The sequence below is a fragment of the Anomaloglossus baeobatrachus genome, chromosome 1 (genome assembly GCF_048569485.1).
Source record: "Anomaloglossus baeobatrachus isolate aAnoBae1 chromosome 1, aAnoBae1.hap1, whole genome shotgun sequence".
Classification (NCBI taxonomy): domain Eukaryota; kingdom Metazoa; phylum Chordata; class Amphibia; order Anura; family Aromobatidae; genus Anomaloglossus; species Anomaloglossus baeobatrachus.
In genome coordinates this window covers 880,293,233-880,309,645 of record NC_134353.1, presented here as the reverse complement: position 1 = coordinate 880,309,645, position 16,413 = coordinate 880,293,233, and the positions used below count along the sequence as shown (strand labels likewise).

General features: G+C 46.7%; 1 protein-coding gene across 2 annotated transcripts in view; it reads right to left on the bottom strand.

Moving 5' to 3' along the window:
* Positions 1-16,413, bottom strand: part of NIM1K (NIM1 serine/threonine protein kinase) — a 97,982-nt gene that overhangs the window by 42,136 nt on the left and 39,433 nt on the right. Inside the window, exon 1 of one of the 2 annotated variants that reach the window (XM_075326475.1) lies at positions 6,935-7,219. The exons of the other annotated variant lie outside the window; for it this stretch is intronic. The gene's annotated coding sequence lies outside the window, so the exon portion shown is untranslated. Of the gene's footprint in view, positions 1-6,934; positions 7,220-16,413 lie in introns of those variants that run through there. 2 annotated transcript variants of the gene reach the window in all.

The following is a 16,413-nucleotide window of genomic DNA, read 5'->3' as shown; positions in this document are numbered from 1 at the left end:
ATATATCCTTCTATTGTTTTTTTCCTACATGCACTTGCCACTTTGTCTTCAGTCCATGAGACATTTCATTATGCAAATCATATATTGTGACGTGACTATACCCCCCATATATACATTGCCTCAATATTTTACACTTGTGTGTTACGTGCCTATACCGGTGTTCTTCTTTTTTTGTATGTTTTTAACTTTTTTTACATGTGCGTTCACCAAAACCCCTTCCCCTCTTTTTGCTTAATAAAAAAATTGTTTACACATTGAACTCCTTCTTCCTCCTGTTTTCAGCCCCTCCTTTTTATGCTGGTTGAAACCTTACACCAATGCCAGCAATAGTTTATTCTATGTTGGTCTATGAGGTGTGGTGTCCCTGACAGACTTACTGATGAAAGCTGTACTCTTTGCTTGGTGCATTTCTGGAGTTGACCCCTGTTGTTTTGTAACTTCCTTCCTGCTCTTGCCTTTCCTCCTGAATTTCTTATTGTCTTTACCTTTGTATGTCAGTGCTGTGTGACAAAGTTTTGTTTTTTCCTTCTCTGTCTTTTTCCGAGGGTTTCATCACACTCCTGTCCCGTCCGTCCTTGGAGGGAGAGGGAGAGGACATCAGATCAGGACTGGTCCGATGCAGGGCCGGGAAGGAGACTCAGGTCTCTCCACCATCAGAAGTATCCCTGAGATTAGGGACCGCATAGGGCCCTCTACCTTGAGGGACAGCTCAGGAGCCCTGGTTCCCCGCTGTACCATAGTCATAGTGACACACTCAGAGAAGGAAACAAGTGCTGATCCGTCCACTGCCATCATCTGCACTCCAAATGAGTACGTTCTAATATCAGTGCGGCTGAAGGCAGGGACAAAAACTGTAGAAAAGCCAGGGTTTAGAAAGCACTTACATGCTATTTATACTAATGAAAACAAAATCCTTAATAGAGTGATTGGCAAAGTTTCATAACTTTACATACTGAACAAAGTTATATATAAATATTTAAATAAAAATGTTGTTTTTGTTACTGTGCAATCCCTGTTACATAGTTACATAGGTTGAAGAATGATCTAGGTCCATCTAGTTCACCCTTCCTCCACCAATTATACATTTTGTCACTAAGTCACTTATAACCAACAATGTTGTGTGCACTGAGGAAATCATCCAGCCCTTTATAAAAAGCTGTTATACTATCTGCCATTACTACCTCTTGTGGTAGGGCATTCCACAGTCTGACTGCTCTAACTGTAAAGATTCCTTTCCTATGTCGCTGCCGGAATCACTTTTCTTTCACTCGAAGTGCATGCCCCCTGGTCCTTAGTATTGTCACAATTACAATTCTCAGCAGAATAAAGGGTTAATGAAATCTGCCGCAGACTTCAAAAAACAATTAGGCTTCAAAGATAGGAAATATAAAGGCTTGCCTCTGTTCTAACAGATTATGTTTACATAGACGGAGACAGCTCATTCACAATGCATTCATTATATTATATCCTATTGTCACCAATCTGCTCAGATCTGTGCAGGGTGACTTTGAACTTCTAAGCACCCAGCTCATCCACTGAAAACCAGTATCATATACTGTGTATGTATGTGTGTATATATATATATATATATATACTAGAAGGTGGCCCGATTCTACGCATCGGGTATTCTAGAATTTACGTATTGTGTAGTTAATGTATGATTTTTGTTATATATATAGATGTTGTTGTGTGTAGTTGCCAAGTGTTTGTGTAGTGCGCTGTAAATGTTCTGGGTGTTGTCTGGGTGTGGCGGGGGGTGAGAGCGATGTATGTGTGTTGCGTTGTGTGTGTTGCGTTGTTTGTGGAGAGCTGTGTGTCTGTAGCGTTGTGTGTGTGTGGTGCTGTGTGTGTTGCACGGTTTGTGTGGGTGTGGGGTGCGTGTGTGTGTTTTGGGGGAAGTATGTTTTGTGCAATGTGTGTGTGTTGTGCGGTATGTGTGTATATTTGTGTATGCTGCGGTGTTTGTGTGTTGGGTGTTGTGTGTGTGCGGCGTTGTCTGTGTGTGTGGGTGTCTGTGTAGGGTGGTGTTTGTGGTTCCCAGTGTGTGTGTGGTGTGTTGTGCGGTGCGTGTGTGGCGGTGTGTGTGTGTTTTGGGGGGAGGTGTGCACCCCCATCGTGCTCCATCCCCCATGCTGCGCACCCCCCATCGTGCTCCATCCCCCATGCTGCGCACCCCCCATCGTGCTCCATCCCCCATGCTGCGCACCCCCATCGTGCTCCATCTCCCATGCTGCGCACCCCCCATCGTGCTCCATCCCCCATGCTGCGCACCCCCCATCATGCTCCATCCCCCATGCTGCGCACCCCCCATCGTGCTCCATCCCCCATGCTGCGCACCCCCCATCTTGCTCCATCCCCCATGTTGCGCACCCCCGATCGTGCTCCATCCCCCATGCTGCACCTCCCATCGTGGTCCACCCCCCATGCTGCACCCCCCATCGTGCTCCATCCCCCATGCTGCACGCCTCATCGTGCTCCATCCCCCATGCTGCACTCCCCATCGTGCTCCATCCCCCATGCTGCGAACCCCTCAGAGAGGAGTATAATAGGAGGAGTATAATAGGAGGAGTATAATGGGAGGAGTAGTCCTGGGGAAAGAGGAGTATAATGGGAGGAGTAGTCCTGGGGGGTGGTGTACAGGTGCCCAACGTGTGTGGGGGGTGTGACCTAGCGGGCATCGCGTGCGGGGGCGTAGCCTAGCGGGCATCACGTGCGGGGGCGTGGCCTAGCGGGCATTGCGTGCAGGGGGCGTGGCCTAGCGGGCATCGCGTGCGGGGGGGCGGGCCTGACCAAACGGTTAATCCATGCGGGGGCGGGGCCAGCGGGCATCGCGTGCGGGGGGCGTGGCCTAGCGGGCATCGCGTGCGGGGGGCGGGCCTGGCCAAACGGTTAATCCATGCGGGGGCAGGGCTGAGCCGAGCGGCCAATCCGTGTGGAGGGGCGGGGCCAGGCCGAGCCCAGCGGCCAATCCGACGGTTGTCACTGTAAGGACACAATTTTGGAGCAAGACAGACAGACAGACAGACAGAATAAGGCAATTATATATATAGATACAGCCTCTGGCAAAAATTAAGAGACCACTGCAAAATTTTCATTTTTTTTTCTGATTTTTCTCTTTATAGATATATTTTTGAGTAAAATGTAATTTTTTTTATTCTATAAACTACTGACATGTCTCCGAATTTCCAAGCAATAAATGTTGCATTTATTTTCTGAAAATGAGAAATGGTCAAAATAACAAAAAAATAAATTGCTTTCAGACCTCAAATAATGCAAAGAAAACAAGATCATAATCATTCAGAAACAACAATATTAATGTTTTAACTCAGGAAGAGTTCAGAAATCAATATTTTGTGGAATAACCATGATTTTTAATCACAGCTTTCATGCATCTTGGCATGCTTTCCACCAGTCTTTCACACTGCTTTTGGGCGACCTTTTGCCACTCTTGGTGCAAAAAATGTTGACAGTTCTCCTTTGTTTGATGGCTTGTGACTATCCATCTTCCTCTTTATCACATTCCAGAGGTTTTCAATGGGGTTCAGGTCAGGAGATTGATATATCAAAATATTGATTTATGAACTCTTCCTGAGGTAAAACATTAGTATTGTTGTTTGTAAATGATTATGAACTTGTTTTCTTTGCATTATTTGAGGTCTTAAAGCAATGATTTTCTTTTGTTATTTTGATCATTGCTCATTTTCAGAAAATAAATACAAAATTTACTGCTTGGAAATTCGTTCGGAGACATGTAGTTTATAGAATAAAAGAACAAATTACATTGTACTCAAAAATATACCTATAAAGAGAAAAATCTGAAAACCTTGCAGTGGTCACTTAATTTCTGCCAGAGCTATATATATATATATATATATATATATATATATATATATATATATATATATATATATATATATATATATATATATATATATATATATATATATATATATATATATATATATATATATATATATATATATATATATATATATATATATATATATATACACACACCATACCAGATTTTATTGCTGGTTGGTTGCGGATATAATATATCTTACGTATTACTTTAGCTCTATCTATATCACTCGCTCCACTCCATGGTATATCGCATGCAGACATAGGTGGCCCATAGGGATCTTTGACACATAAACAAAACTTGACTCCTTTCTGTATTTTCACCCGACAATACCTAAGATGTGGACTTTGATTTCAACAAAGGTACTCTTTATACTCCTGGTGCGCTCATTCTTTCTTCACTCAGAGGCTACCATATACATACAACACAGCTCCAAAGATGTAAATGACAAATCTGAAGTTTTTGCAAACCCCTTTGTGTAATTTCCCATAAATATGTTTATATTTATTTTACCTCTGCTCTTCTGAATCTAGCTTTGCTTTTCTTTTGCTCCTGCTTCTCTCCCTCCTTTTACCTGTAGGTAATTCTAGTCTTAAAAATACTGTATACAATACTATTTTCAGGAAAGCAGCGGTATTTACAGAAGATAAATAATATAACATATAGAGGTAAGCGATATATATCTTCATTAGGAACCGCCATGATAACTTTTATTACTTGAAAATCAGTACTACAAACATAAAAAAGTGTGTGTTCGCATAGGTCCTATACCCCGCTGACTTTCTGTCCAAAGCTTCTGCTTGGAAAATCCACTGCGTTACACAGTACTGGTATTGTATATGACATTTTTAGAAAATTCATCCAGGACCGCGGTGTAAAATGATCAGTACGGTTAGATTTATCCTGCACAGTTTATTCTGCTCATTTTCACAACAGATTTCCCCCTCCTGAGCAGATTCTGGTGCTGTAGATTTGCAGATCTGACCCACATGGACCTACCCAAATGTGCGGTGGCCCCCCGGTACTGAATCGGGGAGCCAGCTGGAAACCGGAGAGCAGGAAGAGGGTGCACTGAGGCGAAAGAAAGGACTTATCCCACTAAACTGGGTCAGGGGAGAAACAACAACAGCAACCGTCCGAGGGACCCGTCCAACCAGCCGTTTGTTTACCGAGAACTGTGTCGTGTTTACTGGCTGAGTGAGTACCTCCGTGCCGTACGGCACAGCGCTGCCCCTGCACCTCAACAGGCCCCATAGCCCGCCCGTCCACCATCCAACAACCCCATCACTGGGCCCCGGGATCACCAACCCCTACCCACGGAGGGGCAACACAACAACTGGCTGCTCCATACCATCACTCCCGGGATCCCCAGCCAGAGCAGCGGTGGTGTACACCTAATCACCACAACCGTGGGTGGCGTCACGGACAATAAACTAACCCCACACCCAAGTTCCCCTTTTCACTCACGGGCGAGGAGCGCCGCTAGAGTCCCCGGGATCCGGCCCATCGCTCGAGCCACCGAGCAGCGGCAGGCCGCAGCAGCCGCGGTAGCCGGATCCGAGCAGCAGTGGGAGAGCGCGTCGTCCCCTCCTCCGCCCGCGACACAAACATGATACAGTATAGTGATCAAACGGATCTGACGTTCATCACTTCTACATTTGAGGTAGAGATTGTTCCTATTTGATGAAGTATTTGGGAATATTATAAGGCTTATCCGACACTGACAATAATTTTTATCCAGTCGTAGACATTTAATAAACAGAGCCACACTCCCCTTCTTTCTCCATCATGGGTTCTGCACAGGTTATGCTGGATGTCTGTGCCGGCTCCGAAAGGGATGTCCTAGATGTCAAAAGGACCAGAGAACTCTGTGATTAGCTGCAGTGGTCAGATAACTAGAAGAGATGGACTTTGAATGTATCTCTGATAAAGTGCTCTTCTAATCACTTGACCGCTGCAGCCAATTATAGGTTTTGGCCACTGGTGGACACAGACAGAAAAGGGTTCCTGGGCAAGTACAACATATGGGTTCTTTGCAGCCCAAGAGCTCATCAAAAAACAGAATCCCACCTACTTTGGAGGTAAATGTTGCCCCCAACTTGCAGCCCAAGAGATCATCAAAATGCACAATTCCACCTCTTTTGCAGGTACGAATGGACCCCCAACCTCTTGGGCCCCAGGTTTCACTAATGATACGTGCGCCCCTGGTTTTAGCTGTTAACAATCAGATGCTAAAGACATCACTTCCAAAGTTGACGCAGACCTCAAGAGCAGTCTTAGCTGGATCCATAGGGGTGATGGAAGAAGAATATGCCTCAGTTTGTTCCATCTAGATCTGAACTAATTGTTTTCAACATGAAGCAACCCCTTTAAATTTCCCAAAAGGGTGAACATACCAAATGTGCTATTGTGTATGCGCTCAATGGTACCGGAAAGAAAAATAATAGCGTTCCTTACTTTCTATTCCAAGTGTCTAGGGCAGTGGTTCCCAAACTTCAGTCCTCACGACCTCCAACAGGTCAGGTTTTCAGGATTTCCTTAATATAGCACAGGTGATGCCTTGATAATGATTCCATCACCTGTCCAATAATAAGGAAATCCTCAAAACATGACTTGTTGGGGGCCATGAGGACTGGAGTTTGGGAAACACTGGTCTAGGGTAATGGTTCCCATCCAGGGTTCACAAAACTGTTGTGAATTTGTGCTTTGAGGACTTTTCTGGAGAAATAAGGGGCCACATACTGTTCTTGCACAGGGGCTCTATGTTAGGTGCAGCATCTTGGATTACTCATGTAGAAGCAGCACCGTCCTTACACTCAGCTTTTATAGTATTTATTTATTTTATTCATATATATAGCGCTCTTTATTCCACAGAGCTTTACAGACGTGATCATCACTGTCCCCATTGGGGCTATAATCTAAATTCCTTCTTTGTATGTCTTTGGAGTGTGGGAGGAAACCGGAGAACCCAGAGGAACCCACAGAAACACAGGGAAAACATAAAACTCCTTGGACATGTTGCCCTTGGAGGGATAGAGCTTTATATAAATCTGATACATGTATTGAACTTACCTTGTCCGTGATTGAACACCAGCACGTCGGATCTGTACTCCTGCTCCTTCTGTCGATTTTGACTCTTCGTCACCATGTGGGCAGCGCTTCTCCATAATATCCTGTCTTCTGTCTGGATCTTACTCCTTATTTATACAGAACGCCATAAGGAATCAGAGCTGCGCAGATAATCTGCTTCCTCCTGCCTGGAATACTACGGGCGTTTTGATCTGCCTCTCGCATGTGTGCTTGGCTGTGTGTTTGTGCAGTTTCCTCCGATTTACGTGTTCCCACTAAGCCAGCCTGTCTGGCTCTGGATCTTCCTGTGCTGTTCCTGCTAGCTCTACACAATGCACCGCTGTGCTGGATAATTGACACACTCTTCTCACAGAGGAGAACCTGTTTCGGAATAGCACATAATGGGGGGGACTGACATTCTGGAGGGTCACATAAGAGTCAGGCAAGGACAAAGAGGGTTTAATGGCGGAAAATATCACAAAACTTTCAAGCTGGTACAAAACATCTTTATACCGAGCATGCTGAGGCGTACTTCACGGCCAAATCTTAGATAGTATCTGGTCTGAGCAATGAGAGACATTTTAACCGTCCGCCTGATAGCTCCATTTTAATTTAAGAGGGAATGAACATGGCAGAATTTAGTAAACTGGCATCTGGTAGAAAGGAACCAGCACCTGATTTTGCTCATAAGCTAAGGATTATATAGAAAGGGTTAAGTAAGCTAAATAGACCGAGGGGGGTTTCACTATCCCCTTAGTCTCCTTTTAACTCCGCGTTCAACAGTTTTCTTGTCCACAGGACATGGATTTTGTTAAATACTGCGGTGGAGCAGGGAGCCATCAGCTTCCTGCGCCACCGAACACTACACTATTTGTGCCGCCCCTGCAGCGGTCGAACCGCTCACATCCAGGCGTTACCATGGCTCCAGGGTCTCCGGACCTGGGGGCTCACGGCCACTTCAAATGAAAAGGGGGTATTTAAAGGGGATAAGAGTTCGTGAAGCCACCCGTGGTTCACGGTAAGGGGAGTACCACCGCTGCCAATAGGAGTACCCGGGGGAGATGGAGTGGGGTAGCCAAATGACGTTCCCTTCACGGGTAGGGGAGGCCCCGGGACTCGTGATGGAGAGGTGTAGGGGAGTATGGTGCAGATTGGAAGCAGGGGAGGACAGCGTACTCACTCAGGCCATGTTGGTATGGATGCAACCAGAAAGCAGACTCTGACACAGTAGTAAACCAAGTCTCTGAGTGCCACTGCCACTTCAGGGGAGCCCGTCCGAGAGTCTGCCTGAACCCTAGGCGAGTGGCCCTTTTCCAGCTAGACCACCCACTGGTGTGCCTGACAGGGTGTGGTGAGAGGCGTGACTAGGATTTGGATGCTGATGGAGCAATACCAACGGTTGGGATCCCAGAACCATGGGGGGTTGAGTCTTGCACCAAGAGAAGAAAGGAGTGCAGTACCCTGTGACACCCTGACTAGTTCAGGGCCGTCACACTATTCACCAGGCCACCTCAGACCTGCGGCCCATGTTTTGCCAGGAACTGTTTCCAACCTACATTGTGCCAATAACAGAGCAGGCCACAGGCCAAAAGAGGACAGGAAGCTAAGCTGCTCGGGGGGGGGGCGGGGGGTAGGGAACATTCATTGTTAATGTGGCGCCCTGGACAAGCCAGGTCGTCACAGGTACTACACCAACACACCCTACATCCCGGCTAGGCACACCGAAGTCAAACAAAAATCCTTGTTGCCTCCCTCCAGGGGCTGATGTCCACACCAGGGGGTGGGCCAGGTGGTTGGCCCCGCCCACCAAGGAGTTCACAGTCCTGGAGGCGGGAAAAGGAGTCAGAGCAGATTAGAGATTAGTTTTGAAGTTGGAGGAGTGAGGTAGTAGAGAGGAGACTGACCGTGTCCGGGTGCGTGGACCGTGGACGGGCGGTAGCCCGACAGTACCGGTTCGGGGAGCAAAGAGAAGCCAGCACCATCCGGCAGGGCTTACGGACCCCGACCAGGCTAGGAGTCGCCATAAAACTGGTCAAATCCGTTAGCGACGGGAACCTCCAGGGTTTCCCAGCAGTCAAGACCCGATTGAAGGCAACAGCTCACACTGTAAAGGGAAACACAGTCACCACCAAGGCTACAGTTCCCAGGGCCAGAGCCTGCGGGCAAAAGGGGCTCCTTCAGCATCCATCCAAGCTGGGGAGCGGGTTACCGGTGGGAAGCCATTGGAACCGTAAACACAACACAGGTGCAGGGAAAGGCAGTCACCATCAACCTACCGGGAGAGCTACCGCAGCCGTCTGTGGGACCCGTCCATCCAGCCGTTTGTTTGACCAGAGACTCTGTGTGAATTACTGGCTGAGTGAGTACCACCGTGCCGTGCGGCACAGCGCTGCCCCCGCGACCCTGCACCTCACCAGGCCCCGTAACCCGCCTGCCATCCATCCCTACCCCTTACCGGGGCCCCGGGACAACCAACCCCCCTACCCACAGAGGGGAGAAAACAACATCCAAGCTGCTCCTTGTCACCGCTCCCGGGATCCCCGTCCAGAGCAGCGGTGGTGTCACCAATCTCACCACAACCGTGGGTGGCGTCACGGACAATATCCCTAAACCAAACCACCCCCTTTCACTCACGGGCGAGGAATGCCGCTCGAGTCCCCGGGATCCGGCCCACCGCTCGAGCCACCACCGAGCAGCAGCAGCAGCAGCCGGACCCGAGCGGTGGGTGAGCGCAGCGTCCCCTCCTCCGCCCGCGACATTAGCATTTTTAGAGGAGCACTTTAGCTGTCTTTGTCATTAACAGGAAACCGTGTGGGGCACTTTAATTGTGAATGGACTTTAAAGGGGCATTATTGATGTGCAGGGGTCAAAAAGTTGGTAATATTAGCATAGGATATACTATGAATGTGATGAGGACACTAATGGGGCACTATTACTTTGTAGAATGACTATTGTTCTAAGGCATTGATACTATGGGGGGGGACACATAGAATCATAGAATGGTAGAGTTGGAAGGGACCTCAAGGGCCATCGGGTCTAACCCCCTGCGAGTGCAGGCTTTCCTAAATCATCCCAGCTATATTATCCAGTTTCCGCTTGAAGACTTCCATAGATGGAGAGCTCACCACCTCCTGTAGTAGCCTGTTCCACTCCCTGACTGCCCTGCTCTCACACATTGAGGGACATTATTATTATGTGGAACACTATTACTATCTGGGGCACTATCTAGTTGGTACTTATTTTAGGGGACTCATGATATCTACCAATATGAGGGTCTTAGTATAGTGGATTTTATTCAGCAACAGTTTGCTGGTATTATTTATTAATGTTGTAATAATGTGCGGTCATGGGGTGGAGGTGTTACAACCAAATACTGGGGTGTTGACACGTATAGTCACAATCTGCTTGGAACTGGCTAGAGTGTGGTAAATAATGGATTGTGGTATAATGGAGTGTGGTATAATGGATCTCCTGAACTTCACCCTGAACCCAAGCAAAGAAAGCCTCAAGCTGGGGTCCCCAAAATAGTCATTGATTGGCCAAGGTAAGGCTGATACAATAGTTAAATAGTTGGAAAAATAGTGAATGGTAATCACCAAGGACATTGGTCAGATTACGGATGGCCAAAGAGTGAGATGGGTGTTGAGTTAGTAATGTGGTCAAGAATCAGCACCAAGAATGGTACTGCACGAGGCAAACAATCTAGATGACATATCTGTTGAGTTAAAGAGTTACAATATGTGCCTTTTAAAGTCCATTTACAAACCCCAGCACTACTTTCCCACAATGAGTTTTTAGTCAGTTTTTGACGCTGCATAATTTCATAAAACGCATCATCTTACAGCTCCACAAAAGTGGATGGGATTTATAGAAATTTCCTGCCCATTGAGCTTCTTTTTTACTCAGCGTAAACTGACCTGTGGTGTGTGTTACAAATCAGCGTGTCAACTTCTCTTGCTGGTACGTTGAGTTTTATGGGCAATTTTTCCCCATAGACTTGCAGAAAATCTGCAGGTAAAAATGCACATGGGTTTTTAGTGCATTTCTGCTGCGGAAACTCATTAAAAAGTATGTATTATGTAGTGATCCTGAATCCAACTATGTCTCACTTACATTATTGGGTGCAGCCGTTCAAACACAATCAGTATTTTTAGAGAGATGTCCCACCCATGTCAGGTTCTCAATAGAGATTGTACATTGACAGTGAGATGTCAATAAGAGGAAGGACTGCCGTGCGCATAACTTTGTAGTCGGAGCAATTGTAGCACCCCAGTTGTCCGGTTGCAACAGTAACATTGCCCTCCTCACAGGAGGTAATGCTATGCCTGGAAGCAAGGAGGGGGGGTCTCCCATGCTAGGTACACTAGCACTCAACACTTCTTACTCCGGACCAGAAGGGGGAGCTCAAGAACCCGATTTGCGGGAAGCTTCCCTATGCATTCTGGCCTGGAGGAGGAGTTAGCAACACACACACACACACACACAGAAAGTGAAACTAATCAGAACAAGTAAGGAGAAGAGTGAAGACTGTCTCTGGGAAGAGAGCTGCGACATAGTTCTCTCAGGACCAAGCACAGAAAGCAGGACACCGGGGTCCTAGGCTGCGTGGGTGCTAAAGCCCCATCAGTTAAACCCAGAGGGCAGGATTGCAAGTCTCCTGGCCCCACAGAACACCCGAAGGTAAAGCAGTAAAGTAGAGCCCGGAGCCGCGACGGAAGGAGCGGTACCCATGAAAGGCTTGCACTGCCCGCCATATGGGTAAGAACGACTACCACCATGAGGAAGAGGGTCGCAGTGTAGCTCCAAGCCGCAGGGACCTGCACATTAGAGCGCTAAAAGGAAGGCCTACAACCCACCTGGCTGGGTGGATTCCCTCTATTGCTTACAGGCTGACCGGACCTCCGTTACCTGCTGGACCAGTCTCCCAGGTCTGTACCATCAACTACCAAGTATAAGGTAAAGGAAACTATGGCCCTTGTGTTATCCAGTTATTACCGGCATTCTCAGTCCTCGACCCCAACATTAAGTCCCTCCATCAATTACAAAGAATACTACTATCAACAGTCCTGGGGCCCAGCTCTAACTGTCGAGAGCTATACCAACCAAGCTGCATCACCATGTGCCCCAGCGGTCCCCATCTCGCAGCATCGGTTATCTCTGTCCCAGTACCACATGTGGCATCACAAACTATTATCCCCTTTATTATCCCTTTTAAACGACACCGCCGGAGTCACGGAACCGAGCCTTGTCGCGGCGACATCCTCCCAGACAAGAACCGGCCGGGTAATGAGTGCCCTACGGCCCCGTTGCGGGCGTGTCACAATGATAAGGGTCCTGCTGCTTAAACAGACGTAGCAAATAAACAACAGATTGGACCTTGACAAGACAGGCATCTCTAAATTATCTGTGTTAACCCTTGCATCATGCAGACTTCAGCTTACATAGCAAAAACCTGCTGACGAATTCCCTTTAAATAATAGTTGCAGAAATGGTGGAACATCAAAAATCTCACCGAACGCAATCTATCAAATTAAACATTGGCATAAAAAACATCTTCAACTCTATACCATGGCTTCATTTTTATTTGACATATCTTATTTGGCTGCAAATTTATTTTAGTTAGCGGCATCTCTGGGCATATAATAAGATTCTCCTGGCACAGGGTATACAGCACTAAGTAATCCGTCCAGGATTTCCTCGCTGCCTGGCTTAGTTTAGTGATGCCCCAGCACACACATACACAGCTGTTTGTCAAAGACATAGACCAAGAAGACAGCACAGAAATGGCCTCAGGCGGAGAAAAGACATAACAGCATGCAAGGAGCTATTCTATTCAGAGACTAGATACATCTAGATATTTGCAGAAAGCAGTCCTTCTAATGAGCAGAAAGCTTTAAGGATACTGAGGTCAGCATCAACACTCCCTCGAGATGCCGTAAAATGGTGCAATATCTACTGTAGACGCTGCTTCTCATTTGTTGGATTATAAGAACAATGTACCAGGACCTGACAACCTATTGCCGCTCATGAAATAAGGTTATGTTATGTTGCTCCCTTTCTATACATTTTCCTTAACCCTTTGAACACAAAAAGCGTGCAAGAGACTCCATTGACTATAACATGGTCTGTTGGGATTCTGCAATTGTGTCTGATTTCTAAGAAAAATAATTAAGCCTCTAAAGAAGACTTGGAAACTGAATTCCATAAAAGAGGAACAGAAATGATTATACTTACTACTAAAATTCAATTTCACACCTACTAAATAATTCACAGCTTACAAGACAGTCCAAGAGTAGTGATGGGTGAACCAGAACTGTAAAGTTCGGGGTCCGTAGCAGACACCTAGTGTTGGTGCATGGACCCTGAACATGGACTTCTCAAGGAAGTCTGTGTGTGTTATTGTTTGGATTAGGCCACCCGATAAAAAAAAGGAACGTTAAAAGAAAGCAAAATTGAAATTAAAGCAGGAGAATTATTAATATTGCGTCTCACACTGCTTCCGGGTCCGATCATTAGCTCTCATGCATATTCACTGCTTTCCCTACCCATCCTCTGTGACAGCATCTGTGATTGAATGCAGTCAGACTACCGGTGTGACGGCATCAGTGATTGGTTGTGGAGTGTAAAATTAAATAATTTGCAACAAAAAATGACGTTGGGTCCCCCGTATATTGATACCCAGCACAGCTAAAGCAGACGGCTACAGGCAGCAGCTTCCACTGTGTGCATTATCTTGGCTGTGTATCAAAATACGAGGGATCCCATGAGACTTTTCTTTAATTATTTAAATAAGCAATGAAAAAATTATTTTTAAAAAAAGGTGTGCTTTCCCCCCTAATTTTGATACCCAGCCAAAATAAAGCAGACAGCTGGAGGATGGTATTCTCAGGCTGGGGAGGTCCATGTTTATTGGGTCCCCCAGCCTAAAAATAGCAGTCTGCAGCCATGCCGAAATTGTTGCATCTATTAGATTAATATCGCTTAACCCTGCTCAGGTGAAGTCTTTGAACTCAATGCCGGATTACCAGACTAGGCAATGTGTACATTGAGTATTTGGGTGCGGACAGTTCTGCACAAAATCTCCATCTACCGGCAAAAAAGGCACCAAAATCGCATGCGTTTTGATGCTGTTTTGGCAAGTTCTTTTGAAAGGAAATACAGATTTGGTGCACAAATGTCTGCATCCAAATACTCAATGTGCACACATTGCCTAATCCGTTAATTCGGCATTGAGTTCAATGACTTCACCTGAGGTGAGGTCATTGAATTCAATGAGTTAACCAGAGGTCAGTTCACCTGAGGTCTCAGCTGGGGTACCGTGAGAATCTTCAGTGGTGACCTCAGTGACATCATTGTTCACAGCTGCAGTTCCGTCAGTTTGTCTCTGAAACCGCATTGAGAGGTTACATTTTCTAATGCGTCGGCGCACTGAGACCTTACATGTAGCAAAGCCGGGATCGTTGTGAAACCTCCTGTGGATTATGTCGGACTTGCAGGGGTGTTTTGGCGGTTAATAAAGTGGAGAAAGAGGGTGTTTTTTAAATTTATTTAAAATAAAGGATTTTTGTGTGCTTATTTCTTTTAACTTACAGTTTTAGTAAAGGGGAGTCTAAGACCTCTCCCAATTATTAACCTCAGGCTTGATGACAGCTGTGATTTTCTGACAAATCACAGCTGTCATTAACCCCTTATTTTACCCCAATTGTCACCACACCAGGGTGATCGGGATGAGCCTGCTGAAGTGCTGGAATTGGTGCATCCAATGGATGTGACAATTACGGGGCGGCTGTGGGCTGTTATTTTTAGGCTGTTGGGCACAATAACCATGAGCCTCCCCAGCCTGAAAATGCCAGCCCCCAACTGTTGGTTTTATCTTGGCTGGGTATCAAAATTAGGGAGGACCACACTCCGTTTTTTCTTTAAATTATTTATTTAAATAATTTTAAAAGAGCTGTATGTGATGCCTTGCATTGTGCTACACAGCCGCCGAAATAATTCAGACAGCTGGGGGCTGCAGCCTGTAGCTGTCTGCTTTATCTGTGCTGGGTATCAATAATTGGGGACCCCACTTCATTTTTTCCAATTATTTATTTATTTTTACACTCCACAACCAATCACAGACATTGGCACGCCGGCAGTCTGACTGTAACCAATCACAGACGCTGTCACAGAGGTCGAGAGGAGGAAGCAGTGAATATGCATGAGGGTTAATGAGCGGAAATGGAAGCAGTGTGACAGCCGAAACTCAGTAAGTAAAATTCACCTGTTTGACAGCCCTCTAGCCCTTTCTACCACCAGTTTACAACACAATGTCTGGGTCCCCATAGACTTATAGAGTGATTGGTGTTCTTGGCAGGTGTTCGGATTCAAGTCTGGTCCCCAATTGGAATTTTTTTAAGTCTGGCCGGACCCGCCGAACCTGAACATCTGAGGATTCGCCCATCTCTACTCTCTACCTGTCCTCCATGTGTAGTATGTGGTCTGTCACTCTCTATCTGTCCTCCATGTGTAGTGCGGGGTCTGTCCCTCTCTACCTGTCCTCCATGTGTAGTATGGGGTCTGTCACGCTCTACCTGTCCTCCATGTGTAGCACGGGGTCTGTCCCTCTCTACCTGTCCTCCATGTGTAGTATGGGGTCTGTCACTCTGTATCTGTCCTCCATGTGTAGTGCGAGGTCTGTCATGCTTTACCTGTCCTCCATGTGTAGTGCGGGGTCTGTCACGCTCTACCTGTTCCCCATGTGTAGTGAGGGGTCTGTCCCTCTTTACCTGTCCTCCATGTGTAGTGCGGGGTCTGTCATGCTTTACCTGTCCTCCATGTGTACTGTAAGGGTTTGTCACTCTCTATCTGTCCTCTATGTGTAGCACGGGGTCTGTCGCTCTTTACCTGTCCTCCATGTGTAGTATGGGGTCTGTCCCTCTCTACCTGTCCTCCATGTGTAGTATGGGGTCTGTCACTCTCTATCTGTCCTCCATGTGTAGTGCGGGATCTGTCCCTCTCTACCTGACCTCCATGTGTAGTATGGGGTCTGTCACTCTCTATCTGTCATCCATGTGTAGTGCGGGGTCTGTCATGCTTTATCTGTCCTCCATGTGTACTGTAAGGGTCTGTCACTCTGTAGCTGTCCTCCATGTGTAGTCCGCGGTCTGTCACGCTCTACCTGTTCTCCATTTGTAGTGTGGGGCCTGTCACTCTGTATCTGTCCTCCATGTGTAGTGTGGGATCTGTCCCTCTTTACCTGTCCTCCATGTGTAGTATGGGGTCTGTCACTCTCTATCTGTCCTCCATGTGTAGTGCGGGGTCTGTCATGCTTTACCTGTCCTCCATGTGTAGTGTGGGGTCTGTCACTCTCTATCTGACCTCCATGTGTAGTGCGGGGTCTGTCATGCTTTACCTGTCCTCCATGTGTACTGTAAGGGTCTGTCACTCTGTATCTGTCATCCATGTGTAGTGTGGGGTCTGTCACGCTCTACCTGTTCTCT